This window comes from Vulpes lagopus, chromosome 7 (genome assembly GCF_018345385.1).
Source record: "Vulpes lagopus strain Blue_001 chromosome 7, ASM1834538v1, whole genome shotgun sequence".
Lineage (NCBI taxonomy): Eukaryota > Metazoa > Chordata > Mammalia > Carnivora > Canidae > Vulpes > Vulpes lagopus.
This window is the reverse complement of record NC_054830.1, coordinates 124,066,719-124,094,340: the sequence shown is the minus strand read 5'-3', so window position 1 is coordinate 124,094,340 and position 27,622 is coordinate 124,066,719.

Genomic DNA, 27,622 nt, shown 5'->3' with positions numbered 1-27,622 from the left:
GCTGGATTGATCCCTATACCATTATGTAATATTCTACTTTGTCTCTTGTTACAGTCTGTTTCAAAGTCTACTTTGTCTAAGTACTGCTACCTAAAATTTTTTCACTTGTATTTACATGAATGAATTACCTTTTTCCAATCTTTCACCTTCAGTTTATATGTCTCTTTAGGTCTGAATCTGTCCCTGGTAGGCAGCAAATACATCTTTCTTTCTTTCTTTCTTTCTTTCTTTCTTTCTTTCTTTCTTTCTTTCTTTCTTTCTTTCTTTCTCTCTTTCTCTTTCTCTCTTTCTCTTTCTTTTCTTTCTATCTTTTGATTAGAAATTTAGTCTATTTACATTTAAGGCAATTATTGACAGATACACCAAATGCTGTTTTCTGGTTATTTTTATAGCTCTGTGTTCTTTCACTTCTTTAGCTCTCTTGTGATTTGATAACTTTCTTTAGTGTTATGTGTAGGTTCCTTCCTGAGTTTTTTGTGGATCTTTTATAGGTTCTTGGTTTGTGATTACTATGAAGTTCATATATAACATCCTATGTATATAGCTCTCTGCATTAAGTTTATGGTTGCTTAAACTTGAACATATTCTAAAAACACTATATTTTACTCCCCTACCCCTATGTTTGCTATGTCATAAATCTTTTTACCTTGTATATTCCTTGGCAAGTTTTTGTAAATATATTGACTTTACTGCTATTTTATCATTCATACTAGCTCTATAAGTAATATATTTACCACCTGTACTGTATGTATGTTTTATCAGTGAAATTTTTTTTATTTTTATAATTGTATTTATCCTAGTTTCGGCCTTTTCTACTGGGGTGCCTGGGTGGCTCTTCAGTTAAGTGTCAGACTCTTGATTTCAACTTGGGTCATGATCTCAGGGTTGAGATTAAGCCCTGCATCAGGCTCCATGCTGAGTAGAGACTCTGTTTGACATTCTCTCCTTCTGCCCCTCCCCATACAAAGGCATGTGCTTACTCTCTCTCTGAAATAAATATTTTTTAAAAATTTTCTTTCACCCTCTCCCTCTGCCCCTTCCCCCTCTGCTTATGTGCTCACTCGCTCTCTCTCTCTCAAAAAAAAGAGAGTATTTTATCATTTCTTGTAAGGCCAGTTTAGTGATGATGAACTCCTTTAATTTTTATTTATCTGGGGGAACATTTCATTTCTCCTTCAGTTTTTTTTAAAGATTTATTTATTTATTTATTATAGACATATATATAGAGAGAGAGACAGAGACACAGGAAGAGGGAGAAGCAGGCTCCATGCCGGGAGCCTGACGCGGGAGTCGATCCAGGGACTCCAGGATCACGCCCTGGGCCAAAGGCAGGAGCTAAACCACTGAGCCACCCAGGGATCCCTCTCCTTCAGTTCTTAATGATAACCTTGCTACTTATTCCTGGATGTAAATTGATTTTTTTTCTTCTTTATCACTTTGACCTGTGCTATATGGCCTATAAATTTTCTGCTGAAAAACCAGCTGCTAGCCTTTTGAGGTTTCCCTTATTATGTAATTGTTTGCTGTTCTTTTGCTGCCTTTTTTTTTTTAGATTTATTTATTTACTTACTCATTCATTCATTCATTCATTCATGAGAGACACAGAAAGAGAGGCAGAGACATAGGCAGAGGGAGAAGTAGTCTCCCCACAGGGAGCCTGATGTGGGACTCGATTGTGGAACCCCAGGAACACACCCTGAGCTGAAGGCAGACACTCAACCACTGAGCTACCCAGGGTCCCTCTTTTGCTGCTTTTAAGATTATCTTTAATTTTTGCCATTTTAATCATTATATGTCTTGCTATGATCCTCTGTGGGCTCATTTTGTTTGAGGCTTGCTGTGTGTCCTGAACCTAGATGTTTCTTTCCTTCCCCATGTGTTCTCTTCTCCCTGTTCTCCTCCTGAAATCCCTATAATGTGAATTTTTAAGTTTGGTATTTTACCAGAAGTCTCTTAACCTATTCTCGTTTGTTAATTTTTTCTTTTTATTGTTCAGCTTCATTGCTTTCTGCTAGTCTCTTTCAGATTGGGATCTGATCTTCTGTATCACATATCTGGTGTTGATTACCCCTAGTATATTTTTCATTCAGATATTGTACTCCTCAGCTATGACTCATTCTTTTTTATATCTTCTATCTTTACTGAAGTTCTCACTTAGTTCATCCACTTTTCTGGCAAGCCTATTGAGCATATTTATGACCATTGCTTTGAATTTTTTATCAGGTGCTTGTCTTATTCTTCCATTTGTAGCAAATTTTTCTGTCTCTACATCTTGCCTTTCTGTGTCTGTTTCTATGTATTAGGTAGGTTAGCTATGTTGCTTGGTCTTAAAAGTAGTATCCTTCAGAAGGCATTCCTTGGTGCCATATAGCACAATTTCCCCTTATCAATAGAACCAGGCACTGCAGGCATGTCCCTTGTCCCTTGTCTGGACTGCCTGTGCCTTGTTATTGTAGCTGGCCTGTGTCTGCTGTGGATATGCTGGCTGGTGAGGCTGGCCCCCAGCCCAGATGGCTGTGATGCACACTTGTGACTGCTTCACATGTACTAGTGGGTAGGGCTGGCCCTCAGCCTGACTTTTAGGAGCGAATGAATAGCTGTGATTACTGTGGGTTTACTAGTGAGTGGGGCTAGTACACACATACCCTCTCAGGGTAGGAATCTCGCTGGATGGACACCAGTCCCAACTGATACCTCCTGCTGGGTGTGGTGAGGTTGTAGTCATTCTGCAGGGAGACAGTCTCTACTGAGACTGCCTGCCAGGTGTGGCAAGATGGAGACACTTTGGAGGGGCACTTGCTGATGTGAGCATGTTGGATGGGCCCACTGAAGAATGCCAGGGCAGGGGCAGAACAAGCAGTGCTAGCAAGGTAGATGGAAAGCATTATAACTGGCTCCTGCCAGCATCTAGTTAGCTAGGCAGAAGAGGGACATACAGAAGAAATGATGCCCACCAACACCTCCATTTCTAGAGGATGCTCATCAGACTCCTAGCTCTCTAGTATAACTCCTAAAATTAGTCAATCTCTTTCTGTATATCCCAGGTTCTTTTCAAACTGGTGCTTCTCTGCTGTATCTTGGACCAAATGATATAGGATACTATCCCTTTAATAAGAGAGGAGACTCATTTTTCTTTAGCTGTCTGGTTCTCCTGGAGTTCAGCCCCACTGATTTTTAAAGCTCCTAGGAGTAAACCCCCAGATTTTCAAAGCCAGGTATTCTGAAGGATCATGTTTTAGTGCAGGGCTAGGTTGCTTGATATGAGGCTTGAACCCTTCGCTCCTCTATGCTTGAGATGTCTGTCTCTTGAGGGTCACAGTGCTGGGTTTGGTCCTTAACTGCACTTCTGCTGCTTCTCCTCTTCTTGAGGGGCCTCTTTTTTATGTCTTTAGCTGTGGAAGATCTGCTCTGCTAGTCTTTAGGTCATTTTCAGAGCAAATTGCATTTCCTATAGTTGTGGCTCCACTGTGTCTGTGGGAGGAGGTGAACTCAGGGTCCTCCCACTCTGCCATCCTCCCTGAGTCCTGAAATGGAAATTTTAGAGACTGAAAACATAGCTGCTGCAGAGACAGAGCTAACCCACTTGCAAACGCTAGATATAAATTAGTGAATTTCTGCAAGTCTTAAGAAGAGACTTATATATTCTACCAGTTAGACACGGGTGAAGTTAATGTACAAACTTTGTTCTTAATCTCTGGCTTATTAAAGCCGTTTTTCCGGGATCCCTGGGTGGCGCAGCAGTTTGACGCCTGCCTTTGGCCCAGGGCGCGATCCTGGAGACTGGGATCGAATCCCACGTCGGGCTCCCGGTGCATGGGGCCTGCTTCTCCCTCTGCCTATGTCCCTGCCTCTCTCTCTCTCTCTCTCTGTGACTATCATAAATAAAAAAAATAAAAATAAAGCCACTTTTCCGTCAGTTATTCAATTCCTAGAATCAGACATACTGGCATCTCTTTTGTTTCACTGAATTATATAGAACTCCTCAAATTATAAGGGAAGTATGAGAACCGGCTCTGAGTTTCTTGATGGAGATTGGGGAAAAAGTGAGTGTTTATTCCCCTATACATATTTCCAACCAAAATACACTGGTTGTTACCCTTGTGCCAGGCACTGTGCATATATTGGGGCTCTAAGATAAATAAGACAAGAAACTCTGCCCTGGATAGGGTGACTGAAGACAGAAATTTAGCTCCTTTAAAAGCAAGTGTTTAAACTTTTTGTAGCATATAAACTTTTGCCAGAAAAGTAACTGTGGCTTCGTAGAGACATACACATTATCTTTTTCACTTAGTTATCAGATTTGTTCTGGTGGCACTTAATGGTTTTCAGATTACTGAGAATAGAGAGCAAAAAGATTTTTTTTCAGTGTGCATTACTTTTAGGCTATTGACACTTAAACATAATTGTCAGTATAACCAATTAGAAGAAAGGGGAGGGAGGTGATCAGCAAGAGGAAGGTGGCATTACTTGTATACCCATTATGTTCCCTGAATTAGTTACTTTATATATTCTTAATTCATTGAGATAGCAGTTACTACTACATTTACTGATAAGAAATCTGTAACATTTAGAGATTGTGTAATTTAACGAAAGTCATTCAGCTAATATATGGACAAAGATTTGAACCCATGTATGCCTCTTCCACAGTCCATCTGTATGCCTCTATACTATGTCCTCTTCAACAATTAATAGAAAAATGTGAACAATCAGGAAGCCCACTGGCTTTGTTACTAGTAGGATAGTAAGCACTTTGACTTTTTTCTATTGAAATGATAGATTACTTCTGGTTTCTTTGAAATGAAATGTTTATACAATATGGCTTCAAAGTTACTGCAGAAATAAATAAAAACCACCGAAATGAGAACAAACAGAGGTTATTTATTCAGAGCCTGCTATAGGAAAGGAGTCAGCCACTATCACTTGCATTTGGCAGAAACCCCAAGGCAGGCAGGGTTGGAAGAAGGCTTTCATGGCAACAAAAGATGGAATTCTCCAGGTAGGCTCCAGATGAAAGGCTATTGGCATGGGGAAGCCAGAAACAAGCTAATTACAGTGAGGCATCTTTTGTGATGGGTTTGGGAAGCACATTTGGCTTTCTCTCCTTGGTCCTGAGATGGAATGAGGAATAAAATACAGGGAAGCTGGCATTCACTAACCAAGCTGTGACCATTCTACAGAGGGTTTTTTTTTTCCTTCTTGTGCCAATTGCTTCAGAGGTTGAACGTCAGATATCTATTGTCCTATGTGTCCTGGCTAGAGTCCATTTGTATATTTAGCCTGGATATTAATGATGTAATAGTACTATTTCAGAATTCAAGGTACTTAATCCTATGATTAGACTATGAATCTGAGACTATGCACAACAGGATTCATATGTTCCTATATTTTCCCTGTTTACACTCGTCTACTTACAGCAAACTGTCTAAACTCTCCTCTCATTACAAATTTCCACTTTCTATTTTTCTGATGCCATTATTCATTTGCTGACCATACTGACTATTTTGCAGAGAAAAAGGTACAGTTAGAAAAGGAGATCCATAGGTTCCCACTACTTCCTATACTTGTCTTCCTGTAAAGGCAACTATGTGTTCCATCTCCCTGCTACTCATAATGAATTGTCTACACTCACATCTAAGGCCAATCCTGCTACTCATATACTGGATTATCATACCCATCACTCACTCAAAGGTATCTGTTCAGTAATTCTCCCCTTCCTCTCATTAAGCACTTTTCCATTTCCTCTGTAATATTTCCAGGAGCATACTTTACATGTTGTAAATTATACCATCCTAAAACAGTCTTCTTTAGACCTTGTATTACCCATCAATAGCCCTATTTCTAAGCTCCTTATAGCAAAAGGCCATAAAGCAAATTTTTCTCTTCCTTCTCTCTCACCATTCACATTTTCATGAATCCACGTCTGTTTGGGTTTTACTGCTGTGTGCTCATTTTCTGTAACTACATGGTTAAAAGGCCACTTGTATTCTTGCCATATAGATTAATGGGGTGATATGGACATTCTCAAGTTTTTTGAAGAATGTAAGCAAAAAAAATATATCTACTACAGAAGGCACTTAAAATTAGATTGATTATGAAGATTTTCTCTCTACATTTATTATGTTTTTTATTCAAATATATACTTAAGACTTAACATTACATAGAAATATTCATCAGGATGTATCTTTCTGATATTCTAGTAGCCAGGAGTTCAGTTTTTAAATATGCTTTCTTTAAAATATGGAGAACATTCCCAATAGGTTTTTTAGGTGGGAAGCAGTGAAGCATGAGAAAATACCCAAAAGTGTAAAGAATGTAACAATTTATTATATTCCTTGGGGATTGACATCTTATTATGATTTATTTTCCATGTAAATGGCCTTTAAAAGAATAAGTTCTGTATGATAATCATTATTCACTCAAACATCATCAGGATTTCTTTTTTGAGATCCCTAATCATACTTGCCCAAAGATATTTACTCTTGTTGTCTTATACTTGAAGTAACTCAAAACTTTATTCATTGAGAAATGGATTAGGATAGCTGGCAAACAGAATTCTGTCCACAAAAATTAAGAGGGTTACCTCTTGACTCAGATTCTAGTACTTTGTTTGCTATTCCACCTGAAAGGACAGGACAAGGAGTTGAGGAAAATATGTGGAGACATTCATCAATACCCATTTTTTAAATTAACAGACATTATTTACAACAATTTTAGATTTATAGAAAAACTGATTTGAAAATACAGAGAATTTTCATACCACATCTCTGTTGAACCCACACAGTCTACTATATTATTTACATTCCATATTATTGTGGAACATTTGTTAAAATTGATGAATATATCTACATTATTATTAAAATCCATAATTTGCATTAAGGTTCATCTTTCTGTTGTGAAATTCTGTAGATTTTAACAAATGTATAATGTATCTATCATTATCATATTGTATAGGATAGCTTTGCTCCCTTAAAAAATTCCCAGCCTTCCACCTATTCATTGTCCCTCCCTTTCATTGAATCCCTGAATCTTAACTGAAATTTTTCAGAATGCCATACTGTTGGAAGCATAGAGCTCGAAGCCTTTTCAGATTGGCTTCTTTGGGTTATCAGCAAGCTTCTAAGTTTCTCCATGTCTTTTTGTGGCTTGATAGCTCACTTTTTTATTGTTACATAATATTCCACCATATGGATATACAATAGTTTATCCATTCACCTATTGAAGGACATCTTGGTTGCTTCCAAATTTTGAAATAAATTTGTGAACAAAAGGTTGCTATGAACAATTATGTGCAGGTTTTTGTGTAGACATCAGTTTTCAACCTTATTTGAGTAAACACCAAGGAGTATGATTAATAGATTGTATGATAAAAGCATACTTAGGTTAGGTAGTAAGAAACGCTGCCAAACTATTTTCCAAAACATCTGTACCATTTTTTCATTCCCACCAGCAATGAATAAAAATTCCTTTGGCTCTACATCCTTATCTTCTATTTTAAATTTAAATTCAATTAGCCAATACATATAACATCATTAATTTCTGATGTAGAATTCAGCAATTCATCAGTTGTGTTTAATGCCCAGTGCTCATCCCATCACATGCCTTCTTTAATGACTGTCACCCAGTTACCCCATCCTCCCCACCTCCCCTTCAGCAACCCTCAGTTCTTTCCCATAGTTTAGAGTCTCTTATGGTTTGTCTCCCTTCTCTGACTTTTTCTTACTGTTGTTTTAATCTGCAATTCCTTCAGAACATATGGTTTTGCACAACTTTTCATATGTTTATTTGCTCTCTGTATCTTTTTGGCCGAAGAACACATTTTTAATGACCTCTGCTTACTAAGCACTGCATTATATAGTAAGAAAGTTTGTTAATCTTTCACACAGGAAAATATATACTGAATGTACTATATAGTTGTTGCTCAAAAAAGTCAGTTTATATTCTGAGGAAATTAACAGATTAGCCAGTGGCAAAAATTATGTCATTCATAGGGGATATTCACCACAGAGCCACTACTCTCAAATTATATGAGTGAGATACTGTGTAAAATCCCATGTCCTTTTCCCTTCTAAAATGGCTTCTTACAATCAGAAAAATGTGCATATGCTACATATTATAAGAAATAAGGAATATTTACTTCAACACATGTATATTATACAGAAATTTTACTCATAAAATATATCCAATAAAAATGTATGTCAATGTCCATTTAAAAAGCATGTAAGGGTATCCCTGGGTGGCGCAGCGGTTTGGCGCCTGTCTTTGGCCCAGGGCGCGATCCTGGAGACCCGGGATCGAATCCCACATCGGGCTCCCGGTGCATGGAGCCTGCTTCTCCCTCTGCCTGTGTCTCTGCCTCTCTCTCTCTCTCTCTCTCTGTGACTATCAAAAATAAAAAGCATGTAAGATAATGTTTATAACAGCATTAGTAATTCCCCCAAACTGGAAACACCCAAAATCTTTCACCTGAAGATTAGATTAATATATGATATATTCATTCACAAAGAATACTGAAAAAACCAAGTGAATGAGCAAATTATTGCTAAAGAAATAGCTTGAATGATTCTCACAGATATGACGTTAAAAAATAGAACCAGTCATAAAAGAACACAAACAACAGAATTTGAATAATGTGGACTTTAAAGTGCTAAATGTCAGGATAGTTGTCACACTTGGCTTTGGCATACCTGTGGGGGACTTGGCATGTGACTTCGATGAGCCATGGGATATGCTACTAATGTTCTACTTCTTCATTAGGAACTCTTTAAAAAGGTTGGTGTTAAAATCTTCAAGTTGTACACTTGTGATTTATGCATGTTCCCAAGAATTATATTTCAATTAAATGTAATTCTAAAAAACAGATGCTATAGTAAAATATTTACCTTTAGTCTTTATACTGTGTATAATGAAAAATCTACACAATAAATAAAAATAAACCTACCTCTGTAAGTTTTGTCAATAAAATACTGATAAAGGAGTAAAATCTTGAATCTAGCTATTTCTGTATATATTTAGATGTGAAAAAAGTTTGAAATAAAATACAGAAAATATATAAGCATAAACATGTGTGCTTGTATTCTACATAGTTTTTAATTTGTATCTGTATGTGTATATATATGTGTGTGTATGTATGTATAATATATATTTTCCATATCTCCATTAACTTTATTTCTATTTATTTATTTATTTTTAAATATTTTATTTATTCATGAGAGACAGAGAGAGAGAGGCAGAGACAGAGCCAGAGAGAGAACAGGCTCCATGTGGGGATCCCGATGTGGGACCCAATCCCGGGACCACGGGATCATGCCCTGAGCTGAAGGCAGATGCTCAACCACTGAGACACCCAGGCATCACTCTATTTCTATTTAATTCTATTTTATTTGTACTTGAAGTAGAGTATAGTATTTTATATGTATATAAGTATACATATAGAATATAGTAAACAGATAATTATATATCTAGTATATATATAAATATAGTATTTATTTCAAGTATATAGTATATATACTGTATGTGTATATACTGTATGTACATATACATAGTTATATATATACTTTATATATAGTAAAATATACCTTTTATATACATTATGAAATGCTCATCCAAATAAGTATAGTTACAATCTGTCACCATAGAAGTTATTACAATATTATTGACTGTATTCCCTATGCTGTACTTTCCATCACTGTGAGTTATTTCTATTGTAACTGGAAGTTTGTACCTCTTAAACCCATCAACATCTATTACCTGTCCCCCCACCCAAGCCCTCCCTCCTGGAAACCACCAGTTTGCTCTTTGTATTTATCAGACTGTCTCTGTTTTGTATTGTTTGATGGCTGGTTGGTTGCTTTGTTTCTTTTGTTTCTTAGATTCCACACATAAGTGAAAGCATATGACATTTTTCGACTTGGCTTATTTCATTTAACATGATACTCTCTTGATCATCTATATTGTCCTGAAAGGCAAGATTCCACTCTTTCTTATAGCAGAGTAATATTCCATTGAGTATATATACCTTATTTCCTTTATCCATTTGCTTACTGATAGACATTTTGATTGCTTCCATATCTTGGATGTTGTAAACAATGCTGAAATAAACACAGGAGTTCATATATTCTTTTAAATTAGTATTTTTGTTTTCTTTGGGCAAATACCCACAAGCCAAATTACTGTAGCATATGATATTTCTATTTTTAATTATTTGAGCAACATCCATACTGTATACCATAATGGCTGTACCAATTTATCTGCCTACCAAGTACACAAAGGTTCATTTTCACCATATCCTCAACAATACTTAGTATTTCTTGTCTTTTTGACACAAGACATTCCAACAGGTGTAAGGTTATAGATATCCCACTGTGGTTTTGATTTGCATCTCACTAATGATTAGTGATGCGGACTATTTTTTCTGGTGTCTGTGGCCATCTCTAATATCTTCTTTAGAAGAAGGCCTATTCAGGTCCCCTATTAATTTTTTACTGGACATTTTGGGGACTTGTTATTGTTGTTGAGTTGTATATGTCCTTTATATATCTCTCCCATTCAGCACATTACCTTTTCATTTTGTTTATAGTTTACTTCACTGTGCAAAAGCTTTCCAGTTTGGTGTAGTCCTAATTGTTTATTTTAGCTTTTGTTTCACTTGCCTACAGAGACAAATCCACAAAAATACTGCTAAGAATGATGTCTAGAAGTTTACTGCATATGTTTTCTTTTAGGAATTTTATGTTTTTACATCTAACACTTAGGTTTTTAATCCATATTGAATTTCTTTTGCTGAATAATAGAAGAAAATGGTCTTATTTTCCCAGCACCATTTGTCTTTTCCTCTTTATATACTTTTACCCCCTTTGTCATAGATGAAGCGACCATAATGATGTGAGATTGGGGGGGGGTCTCTATTATCCAAGAATCAATGTGTATATATGTGCCAGTACCATACTATTTTGATTACTAGAGTCTAGTAGCACAAAGTCCAGGACTGTGATATATCCAGCTTTGATTTTCTTTCTCAGGACTGTTTTGGCTATGTTGATTGCTTTGAGGAGCATGGACATTATGACATTGATTCTTCCATTCCATGAGTATGAGATATCTTTCCATTTATTTGTATCATCTTCAATTTCTTTCATCTGTGTTTTATAGTTTTCAGAGTACAGTTCTTTCACCTCCTTGGTTAAATTTATTCTTATGTATTTTATTATTTTTGATACAGTTGTAAAAGAGATTGTTTTCTGTATATGGTTTGTATTTTATAACTTTTCTGAATTCATTGATTTGTTCTGATAGTTTTTTGGCAGTCTTTATGGTTTTCTATACATATTATCATATTTGCAAATAGGGAGAGTTTCACTTGTTCCTTACCAGTGTAAAGCATTTTCTTTTTTTCTTGTCTCATTGCTGTGGCTAGGACTTCCAGTACTTATAATGAATAAAAATCGGAAAGTAGACATCCTTTTTTTGTTCCTGATCTTGGAGGAAAAGCTTTTAGCATTTTATCATTGACTGTGATGTCAGCTGTGGGTTTGTCATATATGGTCTTTATTATGTTGAGGTGAGTTTTCTCTATACGCACTTTGAGGAGAGTTTTTATCATGAACTGACTCTGAATTTTGTCAAATTATTTTTCCATATCTATTGATATGTTCATATTTTTTTATTATTGATTTTGTTAATGTAGTATATCACATTGATTGTTTTGCAAATAATGAAACATTCTTGCATCCTTGGAGTAAATTGTACTTGATTGTGGTAAATGATCCTTTTAATGTATTAAACTTGATGTGCTAATATTTTGTTGAGCACTTTTACATCTTAATCATCAAGGATATTAGTACATAGTCTTGTGGTGTAGTTGTCTGGTTGTGACAGGGTAATGGCGACCTTATAGAATAAATTTGGAAGCATTCCTTTTAGTCTGAGAAGTTTAAGTGCTAACTACTCATTAAATACTTGGTAAATTCACTTGTGAAACCATTTGATGTTGGACATTGCTTGTTGGAGCAATTTTGATTATCAGTTCCATTTTGTTAGTAGTAATCAATTTGTTCAGATTGTCTATTTCTTCTTGACTCTTTTTTAGAACATTGCATTCTTCTAGAAATTGGTCCATTTCTTCTCATTTGTAAAACTTCATAGTACCCTCTTATACTACTTTTATTTCTGTGTAATCACTTTTCTCTTTCATTTCTGATTTTTTTTCCTATCCAAGTTTTTATTTAAATTCCAGTTAGTTAACATAGAGTGCAATATTAGTTTCAAGTGTAGAATTCAGGTGAGTCATCCCTTTATACAGAGTATCTGGTACTCATCACAAGTGGCCTCTTTGGTAACCATCACCTACTTAACCTAATCCCCCTTCCCACCCTTCCCTCTGTTACCATCAGTTTGTTCTCTATAGTTAGGAGTCTATTTCTGGGTTTTCCTCTCTCTCATTTTACCCCCCTTTATTCACTTGTTTCTTAAATTCCACATATGAGTGAAATCATATGGTATTTGTCTTTCTCTGACTTATTTTGCTTAGCATTGTACTCTCTAGCTCTAAGTCATTGCAAATGGAAATATTTCATTCTTTTTTATGGCAGACTAATATTCCATTGTCTTTATCGATTAATCAGTTGATCTATATTTGGGCTCTTTCCGTAGATTGGCTATTGCTTATAATGCTGATATGAACACTGGGGTGCATGTATCCCATGGAATCTGTATTTTTGTATCCTTTGGGCAAATACTTAGTAGTGCAATTACTGGATTGTATGGTAACTCTCTTTTTAACTTCTTGAAGAACCTCCATACTGCTTTCCAGAGTGGCTGCACCAGTTTGCATTCCCATCAGCAGCGTAAGAGGGTTCAAATTTCTCCCCATCCTCATTAACATCTGTTGTTTCCTGACTTGTTAATTTTAGCCATCCTGACTAATGTTAGGTGATAGGCATTATAGTTTAATTTGTATTTGCTGGATGATGAGTGATATTGAACATCTTTTCATGTGTCTGTTAGCCATATGAATGTCTTCTTTGGAAAAATGTCTCTTCATATCTTCTGCCCATATTTTAACTGGATCATTTGTTTTTTGGGTGTTGACTTTGTTAAGTTCTTTATAGATTTTAGATGCTAATCCTTTATCAGACAGGTCTTCTGCAAATATCTTCTCCCATTCCTAGGCTGTATTTTAATTCTGTTGATTGTTTTGTTTGCTGTGCAAAATCTTTTTATTTCATGAAGTCTCCGTAGTTTATTTTTGCTTTTGTTTCCCTTTCCTCAGGAGATATATCTAGTAAGAAGTTGCTATGGACAATGTCAAAGGGGTTAATGCCTGGGTTCTTCTCTAGGATTTTGATGGTTTCCTGTCTCACATTTAGGTCTTTCACCCATTCTGAATTTATTTTTGTGTATAAGAAAGTTGTGTATAAAAGTCCAGTTTCATTCTTCTACATGTTGCTGTCCAGTTTTCTCAACACTATTTGTTGAAGAGACTTTTTTCATATTTTCAAGGATATTCTTTCCTGCTTTATCAAAGATTAATTGACCATATAGTTTTGGGTTCATTTCGGTGTTTCCTATTCCATTCCATTGATCTAAGTGTCTGTTTTTGTGCCAGTACCATACTGTCTTAATCACTACAGCTTTGTAATATAACTTTAAGTCTAGAATTATGGTGCCTCCAGCTTTGCTTTTTCTTTTTTCAAGTTTTCTTTGGCTATTCAAGGTCTTTTTTGGTTCCATATAATTTTAGGATTGTTTGTTCTAGCTCTGTGAAAAATGCTGGTGGTATCTTAATAGCAATTGCACTACATGTGTAGATTGCTTTGGGTAATATAGATATTGTAACAGTATTTGTTCTTCTAATCCATGAGCATGGATGGACTATTTTTCCCCTTCTTTGTGTCTTCTTCAATTTTATTCATGAATGTTCTATAGTTTCCAGAGTACAGATCTTTACCTCTTTGGTTAGGTTTATTTTTAGGTATCTTATAGGTTTTGGTACAATTTTAAATGGGATTTATTCCTTGAATTCTCTTTCTGCTATTTCAATATTGCTATATAGAAATGCAACGCATTTCTGTACATTGATTTTGGATTGTGTGACTATACTGAATTCATTCATCAATTCTAGCGATTTTTGGTGGAGTCGTTTGGGTCTTCTATATAGAGTATCATGTCATCTGCAAACAGTGAAAGTTTGACTGATTCCTTGTCCGTTTGGATGTTTTATTTCTTTTTGTTGTCTGCTTTTTGTGGCTAGGACTACCTGTGTTGGGAGCATAAATATTTATAATTGTTAAATCTTGATTGATTATGATATAGTGCCCATCTTCATCCCTTGTTACAGTCTTTGGTTTAAAATCTAGTCTGTCTAGGGGCACCTGGGTGGCTCAGTAAGTTGGGCACTGGACTTGTAATTTTGACTCAGGGCATGATCTCAGAGTCGTTGGATTGGGCCCCATTTGGGTTTTGCTGGGTTTGGAGCCTTCTTGGAATTCTCTCCCTCCACCCCTACTCCCCCAACTCCATGTTCATACTCTCTATCTCTCTCAAAAAACAATCTATAAAATCTAGTTTGTCTGATACAAGTATTGCTATTCTGGTTTTCTTTTGATGTCCATTTGTATGATAAATGGTTGTCTATCCCTTTTCAATCTGCAGGTATCTTTAGGTCCAAATGTGTCTCTTATAGACAGCACATTAGTGAGTTTTTTTTTTAATCCATTCTGCCACCCTATGTCTTTTGATTGGAGGGCTTAATCTATTTACATTCAGAGTAATTATTGATAGAAATATATTTAGTGCCACTTTATTACTTGTTTTGTCATTGTTTAAGGAAATTTTCTCTAATCCACTCTCTGTCACTTTTAGTCTTTGCTTTCTACTCAGTCGGTCTCTAATATTTCTTGCAGGGATGGTTTATGATCATGAACTCCTTTAGTTTTTGTCTGGAAAACTCTCTCTCTCCTTCTAGTCCGAATGAGAGCCTTGCTGGATAGGGTATTCTTGGCTGCAGATTTTTCCAGTTCAGGATGTTGAATATATCATGCCATTCTCTTCTGGCTTGCCAAGTTTCTGTGGAGAGATCTGCATTTGGCCTTACAGGTCTTCCCTTGCAAATTAGGAACTTCTTTTATCTTGCTGCTTTTAGTTTTTTCTGTCACTATATTTTGCAAATTTAATTAGAACTTCTTTTGGTGTTCATCTGCTTTTGTTGACGTTGATGATTTTTGTTGATTTTGATATTTCTCCTGGATTTGGATGTCTGCTTCCTTTGAAGATTTAGGGAACTTTTTAGTTATGATTTCCTCAAATTTTCTGCCCTCTTTTCTCTCTCTTCTTATTCTGGGACTCCTACCATTTGATAGAGTAACTGAGTTCCCTAAGTCTGTTCTTGTGTTCCCTAATTCTTTCTCTCTTTTGTTCAGCTTCTTTATTTTCCATTATCTAATCTTCTTTATCACTTATTCATTCTTCTGCTGCTTCCATCCTTGCATACATTACATCTAGTCTATTTCAAATCTGAGTTACTGCATTTTTCATTTTTATTTGACTTTTATCTCTGCTCTAAGGGCCTCCCTGAGGTTTTCCAAGTTTTTCTCAAACCCAGTGACTATCCTTATAATTTCTGCTTTAAATTCTCCATCAGGAATATTACTCTCTCTGTTTCAATGAACTCTCTGGCTGTGACCTTATCTTGTTGTTTCATTTGAGATGAATGTCTGTCTTCTCTGTGTTAGAAAAGCCTGTTATGTTTCCTGCTCCTCAGCGTGATGGCTCTATCATTTCTGATTTTATCTGAATCTTTTCCTTTTTTCTTCATGAATCAGTTTTGCAAATAATTTTTTAAAGAACCAGCTACTGTTTCATTGATCTTTTCTATTTTTGATAGTCTTTATTTCATTTATTTCTACTATGATCTTTCTTATTTCCTTTTTTTACTTTTTCTTCTTCTTTTAGGTGTAATGTTAGATTGTGTATTTGAAATTTTTCTTGTTTCCTCAGGTAAATCCATATCTTTATAAACTTCCCTCTTAGAACTCTGTGTCATAGAGTTTGAACTGTGTTTCCATTTCCATTTATCTCAAGGTAGTTTTTATTTTTTTTTCCAAGAGAGTCTGAACATTTTTTTTTAAAGATTTTATTTATTTATTCATGATAGTCACAGAGAGAGAGAGAGAGAGAGAGAGAGAGAGAGAGAGAGAGAGGCAGAGACACAGGCAGAGGGAGAAGCAGGCTCCACGCAGAGAGCCTGACGTGGGATTCGATCCCGGGTCTCCAGAATCGCGCCCCGGGTCAAAAGCAGGCGCTAAACCGCTGCGCCACCCAGGGATCCCTCAAGGTAGTTTTTAATTTCCTCCTTGATTTTCTTATTGATCTACTATATTCTTAGTGCATGTTGTTTAGCCAGCACATATTAGTATTTTCTTATAGTTTTTTCCTTACACTTGATTTCTAGTTTCATACAACTATGGTGGGAAATTATACAGATAAGATTTCAAACTTCTGAAATTTATTGAGACTTCTTTTGTGCCTAGAACGTGTCTATCCTGGGCATGTTTCCTATGACTTAAAAATAATGTGTTTCTGCTCTTTAGGGATTATGTATTCTGTATATATGTGTTAAGTACATCTGGCCTAATGTGGGGTACCAGACCACTATTTCCTAATTGATTTTCTCTCTGGAGAGTCTATGCATTGATGTAAGCTGTTAAAATCCTCTACTAGTATTACTGCCTCTTCCTTTATTACTTTATTGTATTACTGTCTCTTCCTTTATTACTGTTTATATGTGATTTATATATTTAGGAACAATTATGTTGGGTTCACAAGAATTTGCAATCATATCTCCTGGTTTGATTGATCACTCCGTCATTGTAAAATGCTCTTCTTTGTCTCCTGTTAATCTTTTTAAAAAATATATCTAGTCTAAATATATATAGTCTATGGGGCATCTGGATGGTTTAGTTGGTTAAGTGTCTGATTCTTGGTTCAGGTCATGATCTTGGGGTCCTGGGATTGAGCCCTGTGTCAGGCTTCATGTTCAGCAGGGAGTCTGATTGCAGATTCTCTCCCTAAAATAAGTGAATCTTTAAAAAATATAGAGTTTGTCAATTCTGATATAAATATTGCCATCCCAGCCTTTTTTTTTTTTTTTCCTTCCATTTGATTGGGATAGTTTTTCTATCACTTTACTTTTAGTCTGGGTGTCTTGAGGTCTAAAACAAATCTCTTATAAGCAGCACATATATGGGCCTTGTTCTCTCATCCATTCAGTCACCTACCATCTTTTGATTGGAGCACTTAGTCTACTTACATTTAAAGTAATTATTTAAAAAAATAAATTATTGACAGGCATTACTTATTGCCATTTTGTTAACTGATTGTTTTAGTTCTTTGTTCCTTTCCTCTTCTCTTGCTCTATTTCTCTTAACATACAGCCTTTAACATTATATTTAGATTCCTTTCTCTTTATTTTTTGTATAGTTATTATGGGTTTTGATTTGTTGTTACCATGTGGTTCATATGTAACATCTTGTATGTACAGTACTCTATTAAGTGGATGGTAGCTTAAGTATGAACACATTTAAAAGCACATTTTTCTTCATAACTCGTTTAATGTTATGATGTCATATTTTACATCTTTTAAATTGTGTATACCTTGACTAACTTTTATAGTTGTAATTGATTTTACTACTATCATCTTTTAAACTTCATGGTAGCTTTAAAAATGATTGATCTACTACCTTGATGATATGCTTTTACAAGTGAAATATTTTCCTTTCATAATTTTTTTATTCTAATTACGGCATTTTCCTTTCCACTTAAGAAGTCCTCAACATTTTTTGTAAGACCAATTTAGTGGTGATGAACTCCTTTAACTCTTGTTTGTCTGGTGTTATCTTTATTTCTCCTTTAATCTTGAATGATAACCTTGCTGCATAGGGTATTCTGGGTTGTAGGGTTTCTTTTTCACCCTTAGCAATTTGCAGGCCATAAAGGAGAGATATGATATATTCAAACTTCCTTCTGAATATAGACTTATGGATTTTCCTTCTCTCTTTCAACTTTAACATTTTCTCTTTAATTTTTTCTAGTGCAGTTATTGTTTGCCTTGGTACAGATTTTCTTAGATTCTTTTTTGGATCTCTTTGCTTTATTGGCCTGGATGTCTGTTTCTTTTCCCAGATTAGGGAGGCTTTTTTTTTTTTTTTTTTTAGCTATTATTCTTAAGTTCTATGCTCCTTTCTCTCTTCTTCTGGGAACCCCAATAATGTAAACATTAGTTTGCTTGATGTTGTTTGCAGAGGTCTCTTAACCTATTATCATTTAAAAAATTATTTTTTTCTTTCTGCTCTGCAAACTGATTACTCTCCATTACTCTGTCTTTCACACTGCTGATCCATTCTTCTGCAGCCTCTAATCTACTCTTGATTCCTTCTAAATTCATTCAGTCTTCTCTCAAGCCTGGTGAGTATGTTTTATAACTTGTTATTGGATAGATTAGATTGTTTATCTCTGTTTCTTTTAGTTCTTTTCCTAGAGTGTCTTATTCTTGCACTTTTGTTTCTATGTATTAAGTAGGTCAGCTAGGTCTCCTAGTCTTGGAAGTATTGGTCTTATTTAAAAGGCATCATGTGGTGCCCCAGCAGTGTAATCATTCATGATTTTCAGAATCAGGTGCTCCAAAGCATCCATGTGTGAGATTTATGCATTGTCCTATTGTGGCTGGGCTGTGACTGCTGTAGATGACTGGCGGATGATTATGTCCTCAGCCTGGCTTTTGCAGTGACCAGTTGCAACTAGTTTAGGTGTACTGATGGGACTATATTTCCCCACCTTCTCAAAGCAGGAGTTACTCTGGTAAGGTACACCCTCTGGAGAGAGGCTGCTTACCCAGTGTGCCAGAACAATAAACATTTTTGTTTCCAGAATGAGGGAAGGTTTCAAGTCCCAAATGAGTCTTCCTACCAGGTAGAGTGGGAGCTACTCTGGCACAGTACCTGACTGGGCAGGTATGTTGGGTGAGGCAGGTTCCCAGGGGATGCTGTCTGTGTCAAGGCAAGCCTGTTAGCAAAATAAATGGAGAGTGTGACAGTTGGTTCCTGTAAGTAAGTCTCCAAAAGGCTAGAATGGAAGGCAAGAAAAATGGTGTCCACAAGCACTTCTTTTCCAGGTAAAAGATCCCTCTGCCCCAAGCACATGTCCTAAAATTAGTCAATAAATCTCCTTAATGTATAAACAAGGTGGCTTTTCAAACCTATGCTCTGGTGCAGGGTGATAGACAGGTAACACAGCATGTAGTTCCTTATGAGTGAAGAATCTTTTTACTATAATATTACTACAATCTTCTGGCTCTCCTGGAGTTAAAATCCTTTAATTTTAAAAGGCCCTATAGATAAGACCTCTCACTTTTCAAAACCAGACATCGTAGGGGTCATCTTCCCAAACTTGGGGGTGCTCAATATGAGGTTTGACCTGCTTGCTTCTTATGGATGACATCCCTGCCTGTGATATCCATCCCATTTTTGGGCTGCTACACTAGGCCCATTGTCTGGTTGCCAACTATGTGTCTCCTCTCCCTTCCCCTTTTTGATGTGGCCTTCTCTTTATGTTCCTAGTTGTGGAAGATACATTCTGGCAGTCTAAGGGTCATTTTGAAAGTAGTCCATGTAGTTGGAGCCTTCTTGGGTCCTAGGAGGAGGTGAGCTCAGGACACTCCTACTCTGTCATATTCCCCATTCTCCTTATTATCCTTTTGAATAATAAAATTTGGTTATCAGTTTGCAAATAAGGCACAGTGGATATTAAGATTGTATAAGGGGGAGTATACTTCACAATATAATTGTGGGGTTTTTTTTTTCCTTTTTCCTCCTGGCCATGTTCTGCAAAGCTAATAATTTGTCATGTTGGAACAAATTCACAGTGTTAATGTATAAGACAGAGTGTAAGCAAAGAACCTAAAATACTTCATGCAGTTCTGTAGGTTGACAGATGTAGTATCACACTTTGGTACTACTGAAAAGGTATTCTCCTTTTTCAAATACGTTTAGAAGAAATAACTCCAATTTTAAAAGATTCTATTTAGCTCACCAATCTGTTGGTAAGTTCATTTATGAATACTACTCTTCTTCATCCAGCTTTTTTCATATATTTCCCTAATCCCTCACATCACTAGCTAAAAATAAATAAAAAGCTGTATGTTCATGCTCCTCAAACCTAGTCAGCAGTACTAGAAGGAAATATTTAATTTCCTAGAGAGGAAAAAAGCAAAGGCAGGGAGAAACTTGGATAGGAAGGTGAGAGCTTAGACCAGCTGGTCATCTTGTGACTCAATGTCCGGTGCTTCATTATGAGGAGAGTGGGGAAGATGGCAGGAACATTCTGAGCTCACCTCCTCCCACAGAAACACCCACACAACAAGTATATGTAATGCACTTCATTCTGAAAACGACCTGAAGATTGGAAGAACAGATCTTCCACAGCTAAAGACATAAAGGAAAGGCCACATAAAGATGGGCAGAGGCACAACTGGGAACTAGACTCCTGGAGCAGGAATGTAAATGGGAGGGATATCATAGATGTGGAGGCATAAAAGGGACCAAGCTCCACATCTGATGCACTGGGGGCTTGCACATAGAAGATGAGCCCCCATAAAGTGTGGCTTTCAAAATCAGCTAGGCTTACCATGAGGAGAGTCAGGTGGTGGGGTACAGAAAACTGAGTATCTTCTCTTAAAGAGCCAGTATTTTATCACTCAGTCCAAGACCCAGCTAAGAAGCAGCTATGTGAAAAGGACTAGAGTTGCAGAGATTTACTGACTTACTTTAAAATGTGTGCTGGAGAAGATGTACCTACAGGATTTGCCATGAAGGTGGAAGAACTGGAAGGTACCATTTTTATTGCCCTTTTTCAGCCTACCTACCTGGACACTAGCCAGAACCTGTCTGACACTCTCCATTTACCTTGCTAATGCTCTCTGCCCTGCCCAGGTAGGAGCCCCTATAAAACAACTCCCAACTTACCACACATCCTACGTGCCTCACCTGGGACTACTATCCCCTCAGGGTGACCAGCACAATATCTCACCCAGTGGCTAGCACCAGTGCCTCTAGAGGACCATTCCTGCACACCCTATCCACCAACATAGACTCAGTACTGAAAATCATGCTTCTAAGGCAGCTATCCCAGGTTCAAGCCCCACCTACCTGTGCACACAGGGTCATTGCTGACAGCCAAGTTGAGGGACAAGGCTGCCTACCAGCATGCATGCAGCCACTGAGGCTATCTAGAGCACTTGCTATTGCTAACATGACACCACAGGACACCTTCCACATAGGGCCACATATAGAGACAAAATGAGGGGGCAGGTATATGTTGAAAATGAAGGGACACAACTCTAGAGAAAGAGCTAAATGAAACAGCAATCTACTTGATAAAGATTTAAATGTAATGGTTATAAAGATACTCATCAGACTGGGAGAAGAGTGAATAAACTGAGAAGTTCAACAAAGAGGAAATACAAGACTTCAACAAAGAGGAAATACAAAACCAACCAGTCAAATTTAAAGAACACAATAATATATAATCTACTACAGGGGATCAACAGTAGATAAGAGGATGCAGAAGGCTACATCAGCGATCTAGAAGACAAGGTAGTAGAAACCAAGCTGAACAACAAAAAGAAAACCAAATTTAAGAAATTAATTGGGGAAAATATTTACATTATAAGGGTCCCTGAAGGAGCAGAGAAAGGAGCAGAAAACATAAATAATAATGAAGGGAGGATAGATGAAAACTTCCCTTTCTGGTGAATAAGGAGGCATCCAGATCCAAGAAGCACAAAGAAGCCCAAACAAGATGGAAGAACTGTAAGAGGTCATTTAGGTAATGACAGAAAAAAAACACACGATAAATTACAATGCCCAAAATTAAAGATAAAGAAAAATCTTAAAAGCGGTGAGAGAAAAGGAAATGGTTATATTCAATGGAAATCATACAAATCCATCAGTTGATTTTTCAGTAGAAACTTTACAGGCCACAGGACATAGCATGATATATTCAAAGTTCTGGGGGCGAGAGGTGAGGGGGCAACAGTGAAGAATACTCCAGCTGGCAAGGAGTTCATTACTATTGAACTTTATAAGCACTGTTAATTTCACAGGTAAAGTAAACATACAATAATTGTGGTGTATCAGTCACTTACTAAGCAAGTATGAAGAGTAAAAGACAATAGTAGTACAATCAGTGATATGTACAAATTAGTCAAACATGCAAAAGAAAAAGATGTAAAATATGACAACATGTACATAAAACCTGGATGAGGAAGTAAAAGTGTAATGTTTTAGAATGTATTTGAACTTCCCCAACCATCATATGGAGACTGCTAAAAACATAGGATTTTATGTGAAATTAAACACTTATAATAGATGTGCAACATATCACAAGGGAAAAGAGTAAGAGAAGAAAAAAAGGACAGAGAAGAACTACAAAAATAACCAAAAAACATTTGTAAAAAATGGTAGTTAAGTACATACTTATCAACAATTACTTTAAATGTACCTGGATTACATGAGCAGAAAGACATAAAATGACTGAATGTATTAAAATACGAAACCAATGACGCTACCTACAAGGGACTCATTTCAGACCTAAAGACACATAGACTTGGGATGCCTGGGTGGTTCAGTGGATGAGCATCTGCCTTTGGCTCAGGGCATAATCCCGGGATTGAGTCTCACATCGGGTTCCCTGCGGGAAACCTGCTTCTCCCTCTGCCTATGTCCCTGCCTCTCTCTCTCTCTCTCCCTCTCTCTCTCTCTTTCTCTCTCTCTGTCTCTCGTGAATAAATAAATAAAATCTTAAAAAAAAAAAAAGGCACATAGACTAGAAAGCAAAGGTATGGAAAAATGTGTGTGAAAAAATAAAAAGCTGGGTTAGCATTACTTGTGCCAGACAAAATAGACTTTAAAACAAAGACTGTCAACAGAGACAAAGAGGTCCTGACATAATGATAAAGGGATCATTCTAACAAGAGGCACAACAATGGTAAATATCTATGTATCCAACATTGGAGAACCTAAATACATAAGGCAAATATTAACAGAATTAAACGGAAGACATTTTTAGTACTTATATATTAGTAGCAAAGTAGCAGAAAGAGAAATTACAAAGCCACATTCAAAATTGCATCAAAAAGAAGGAAATACCTAGGAATAAATTTAATCAAGGAGGTAAAGAACTTGTATTCTGAAAGTTATAAGACGTTGAAGAAAGAAATTAAAGACAGCACAAATAAATGGAAAGGTAAACCATGATCATGGATTGGAAGAATTAATGATGTTACAATGGACAGATTTAATGCTGTCTCTATTAAAATACTATCTTTCAGAAAACTGTAACAATTTGTATAGAACTACAAAAAATCTCAAATAGCCAAAGCAATCCTAAGAGAGAAGAACAAACCTGGAGATATAACAATTCAAGATTTCAAATTCTACTACATGGCTATAGTAATTTTAACAGTATGATAGTGGCACAAAAATACACACATAGAGTAATACAACAGATAGCACAGAAATAAACCCATATTTATATGGTAAATTAATCTATGACAAAGGAGACAAGAATATGCAATGGGAAATAAATAGTCCCTTCAACAAATAGTCCTGGGAAAGCTCAACAGCTATATGCAAAAGAATGAAACTTGATCACTTTCTTGCACCATACACAAAAATTAACTCAAATACAAGACCCTAAACTGTAAAAGTCCTAGAAGTATAGGGAACAAAATCATAGACATTGGTTTTTGCAGTACCTTTCTGGATATGTCTGCCCAGGCAAGAGAAACATAAGTAAGAATAAGCAATCGGGAATACATCACACTAAAGAGCTATTGCACAGTGAAGGAAACCAGCAAACAAAGAAAAAGGCAACCTACTGAATGGGATGAGATAATTCAGATAATATATCCAATAAGTGGTTAATATCCAAAATATGTAAAAAAAAAAAAAACTTATACAACTCAAGACCAAAAGAACAAATAATCTGGTTAAAAAATGCACATAGGACCCAAATGATATTTTTCTTTTTTTAAAGATTTTATTTATTTAAGAGAGCATGAGAGCACAAGCAGGGGTAAGGGCAGAGGGAGACACAGACTCTCCGCTGAGCAGAGAGCCCCATGTGGGGCTGGATCCCAGGACCCTGGGATCATGACCTAAGCCAGAGGCAGATGCTTAACCAACTGAGCCACACAGGTGCCTCCAAATAGACTTTTTCTAAAGAAGACATATAGATGGCCAACAGACACCTGAAATGATCCTCAAAATTACTCACCATCAAGGTAATGCAAATCAAAACCACAATATGTCACTTCACATCAGCCAGAAAAGCTAATAATAGAAGATAGAAAATAACAAGCGTTGACAATGAAAGGGAGAGAAATGATCATCGCGCACTGATGGTCGGACTGTAAATTGGTATAGCCACTATGAAAACCATATCCTATGACCCTGTAATTCTACTTGTAGGTATTTACTCAAAGAAAACAAAAATACTAATATGTGTACCCCCATGCTTTTTCTACCATTATTTAAAACAGCCCAGGTAACGAGAAAACCTAAGTGGGTACTGATAAGTGAATGGATAAAGAAAATGTGTTATATATACACAGTAGAATAATGTTCAGCCATACAAAAGAACGATCTCTTGCTATTCACCACACAGTTGGACCAAGGGGGCATTTTGATAACAAAGAAATCAGACAGAAAAAACACAAATATTTCATGATTTCACCTATTGGTGGAATACGAATATTTCTGTTCATATATGTCTATCATCTATCTATTTATCTATCTATAAATAAATGAACAAAAAAAATGAATGAGGGTTGCCAGAGGGGAGATGTGTGGTGAAACATGAATAGGTGAAGAGAATTAGAAGGTACAAACTTCTAGTTATAAAATAAAAGTACAGCACAGAGGGTGGAGTCAGTAATATTGTAATAACTTTGTATGTTGACAGTAACTACACTTACTATGGTAAGCATTTTCTAATGTATATAATTATAGAATCACTATGTTGTATATTGAAAGTAATACACATCAACTATACTTCAGTTAAAAATAAAATTTTAAAAAAGAATTAATTTGGATGAAACTGGAGTGGACTATCAATAATAATGGCAAAGAAAAAAAGTGTCATAATTTTTGTTGTTGTTAATCTAACAGTAATTGATCATCCAGCTTCCCCAAATTAAGTGATTATTTGAAAATTCCTAAAAGTAGGGGCTTCATGTTATTCTTCTAAGTTATTGGGTCATTTTGTTTCTAAGTCTGATCACATTATGATTTCTATGGCAAAGAGCACTGATGCACCAAAAAAAAAATAGTAATTACAAATGGAATAAGATATAGTCTTTAATATAAAGTACTAGAAGCAAACATTCCATTATTCTTATTTCAAGGCAGAAGTCTTGAAAATGTTATAATATTTTGAATTTAAAAAACACTAGGTAAGATTTATGCTATGGTAGTATATATGCTCCAACATATCACATAAGAAAAACTAAACATCAAAGGCATGTGTGGTGAAATCACATATATGTGAAAAGGGAAAACAGGAATAAAATAAAAACAGCACAGTTGACACACACATACACACAAAAATCACTAAAGGGGAGGGAGAGAGAGGAAGGGAGAAAAGAGGTGGAGAAGTAGATGGGGTACAGGTCCCCATTACAGCAGCAGGAGCCAGTGACCTGGGATGCTCACAACTCTCCCCTGCGGGCAGAAGTGGCCCCTTCCTCCCAGGGTCACTGCTCTGTCCCACCTTGTGCTCCCCAAGCCACTTCTAACAGCCATTTGTAAAACATAGGACATAGGAAAATATTTTTTTAAAATTCTTCTTACATATTATTTAAATTGCAAGCCTGACTTTCTAAACTGACTAACTGCTGATCTGATGTGCAGGTCTTCTTTGCACAGTAAGTCCACTGTTTGCAAGGCTTTTAGAAATGCACAGTTTGCCACTAAACCAGCTTCAATAAGATGTTCCCTGGAGCTCTCTTTATCAGCGGGACATTCCACATCTCCCCAAAACAACCAAGCACTCATGCATATGCACACACAGATATTTGCATACTTCTCATTCAGTATTTTTGTATTTTAGAAGACATACCAAGTTGGAAGTATAGGACAGTTGGAACTATTTATTAGACTTTAATTAGGAATACCATCATCCTTATTAAATAATGATATTCTTGATGTTTATTAAATTTTCTGTCCCACTGTTTCAGTTTCATAGAGATTATGTGATATGGCTAATACCTAAATCTTTACTTACCATGTGCTGAAGCTGTGATAAGTATTTTCACAGGCAGTGTGCCTTACTTCTCTCAGTAGTTCTATGCAGTTGCTACTATTTTATAGAAAAGGAAATTGCAGTATAACAATGTTAAATATCATATAAATGTAAACACCTCTAAGTAAAGCCCTTGGTTACATGTAGTTTATTCAATAAATATGTGTAAAATAAATGGATACTGAAAGAAAGTCTGATGCATGTACAGTTGAACTGCAAATGAATTTTTCACTCAGTGAAAATATCAACAAAGAGATAGAAAATGTGAAAATGATCATTGTTACCCAATGTTAGAAGAATATCATTCACACTACTTAGTATCTACCTAAATTTTTCAGAGGAATTCAAGGTTCGGTTTAATTCCATTAACACCTGAATTTTGTTTTGTTCTGCTTTAGTTCATTTTATTGCATTATCACAAATACTCTGACACATTTTTATAGTCTATTCAACCCCTCTAATTGCATGTTTTGCTTAAGTTAGATAGTCATAAAATACTGAGGAATATATGAAGAAGACTAGCTTCAGAAGCTTGGTTCAAGAAGAGCCCTGGAGTAGGGGCTAAATAAAACCACGAATGAGGAATGAAAAGTCAAATAACCCTCTAACCACATCAGATAAATTGCTTAAAATGTTTCAGAATGAGATACTTTCAATCTAAATGTAATTAAAATAGAAAAATTATAGGTTGAATCTATAGCCTGTTTTATATAAATACAAGTATGTTAACCAGTTGAATAAATCAGCTTAACAAAGCACCAGAAAGTATATTGGAAGAAATAATCTTGTTTAGGGAAGTGAATATCTTGGATGATACTATTCTGAAAAAAAAAAGTTCTTTTAAAAATATTTCTTAATGTTGACTAAGTAATTAGATCCATTTCTAAGGATTTTAAGGAGAATAAAGTCAATTTGTTTACTCCCACTCTGAACTTTATAGTATTAATGACCTTGTATCAAAATTAAAAAGTCAACTTTGATTGGAAAAAGAATTTCATATTTATATTAGTAAGTGAAAAGTAGGAAAACAATGTCTACCATATTGGCAGGGATATGGTAGTTGGGAAGTAGGTAGTGGGTTGGGATTTAGCAACCGTATGCTTAGTCCATAAAACCAGGTCCTGTTTTCTAATTATCTGTGAGGAAAACATACTACCTTACTACAGAGACACATGCAGAGTCAGGGAAAATTATTCAAAAATAAATTTGATAGTTAAAAATAAGTGGGACTGTTCCAAAAAGGAAAATAGTGACAATGAGAAAAAAAGAT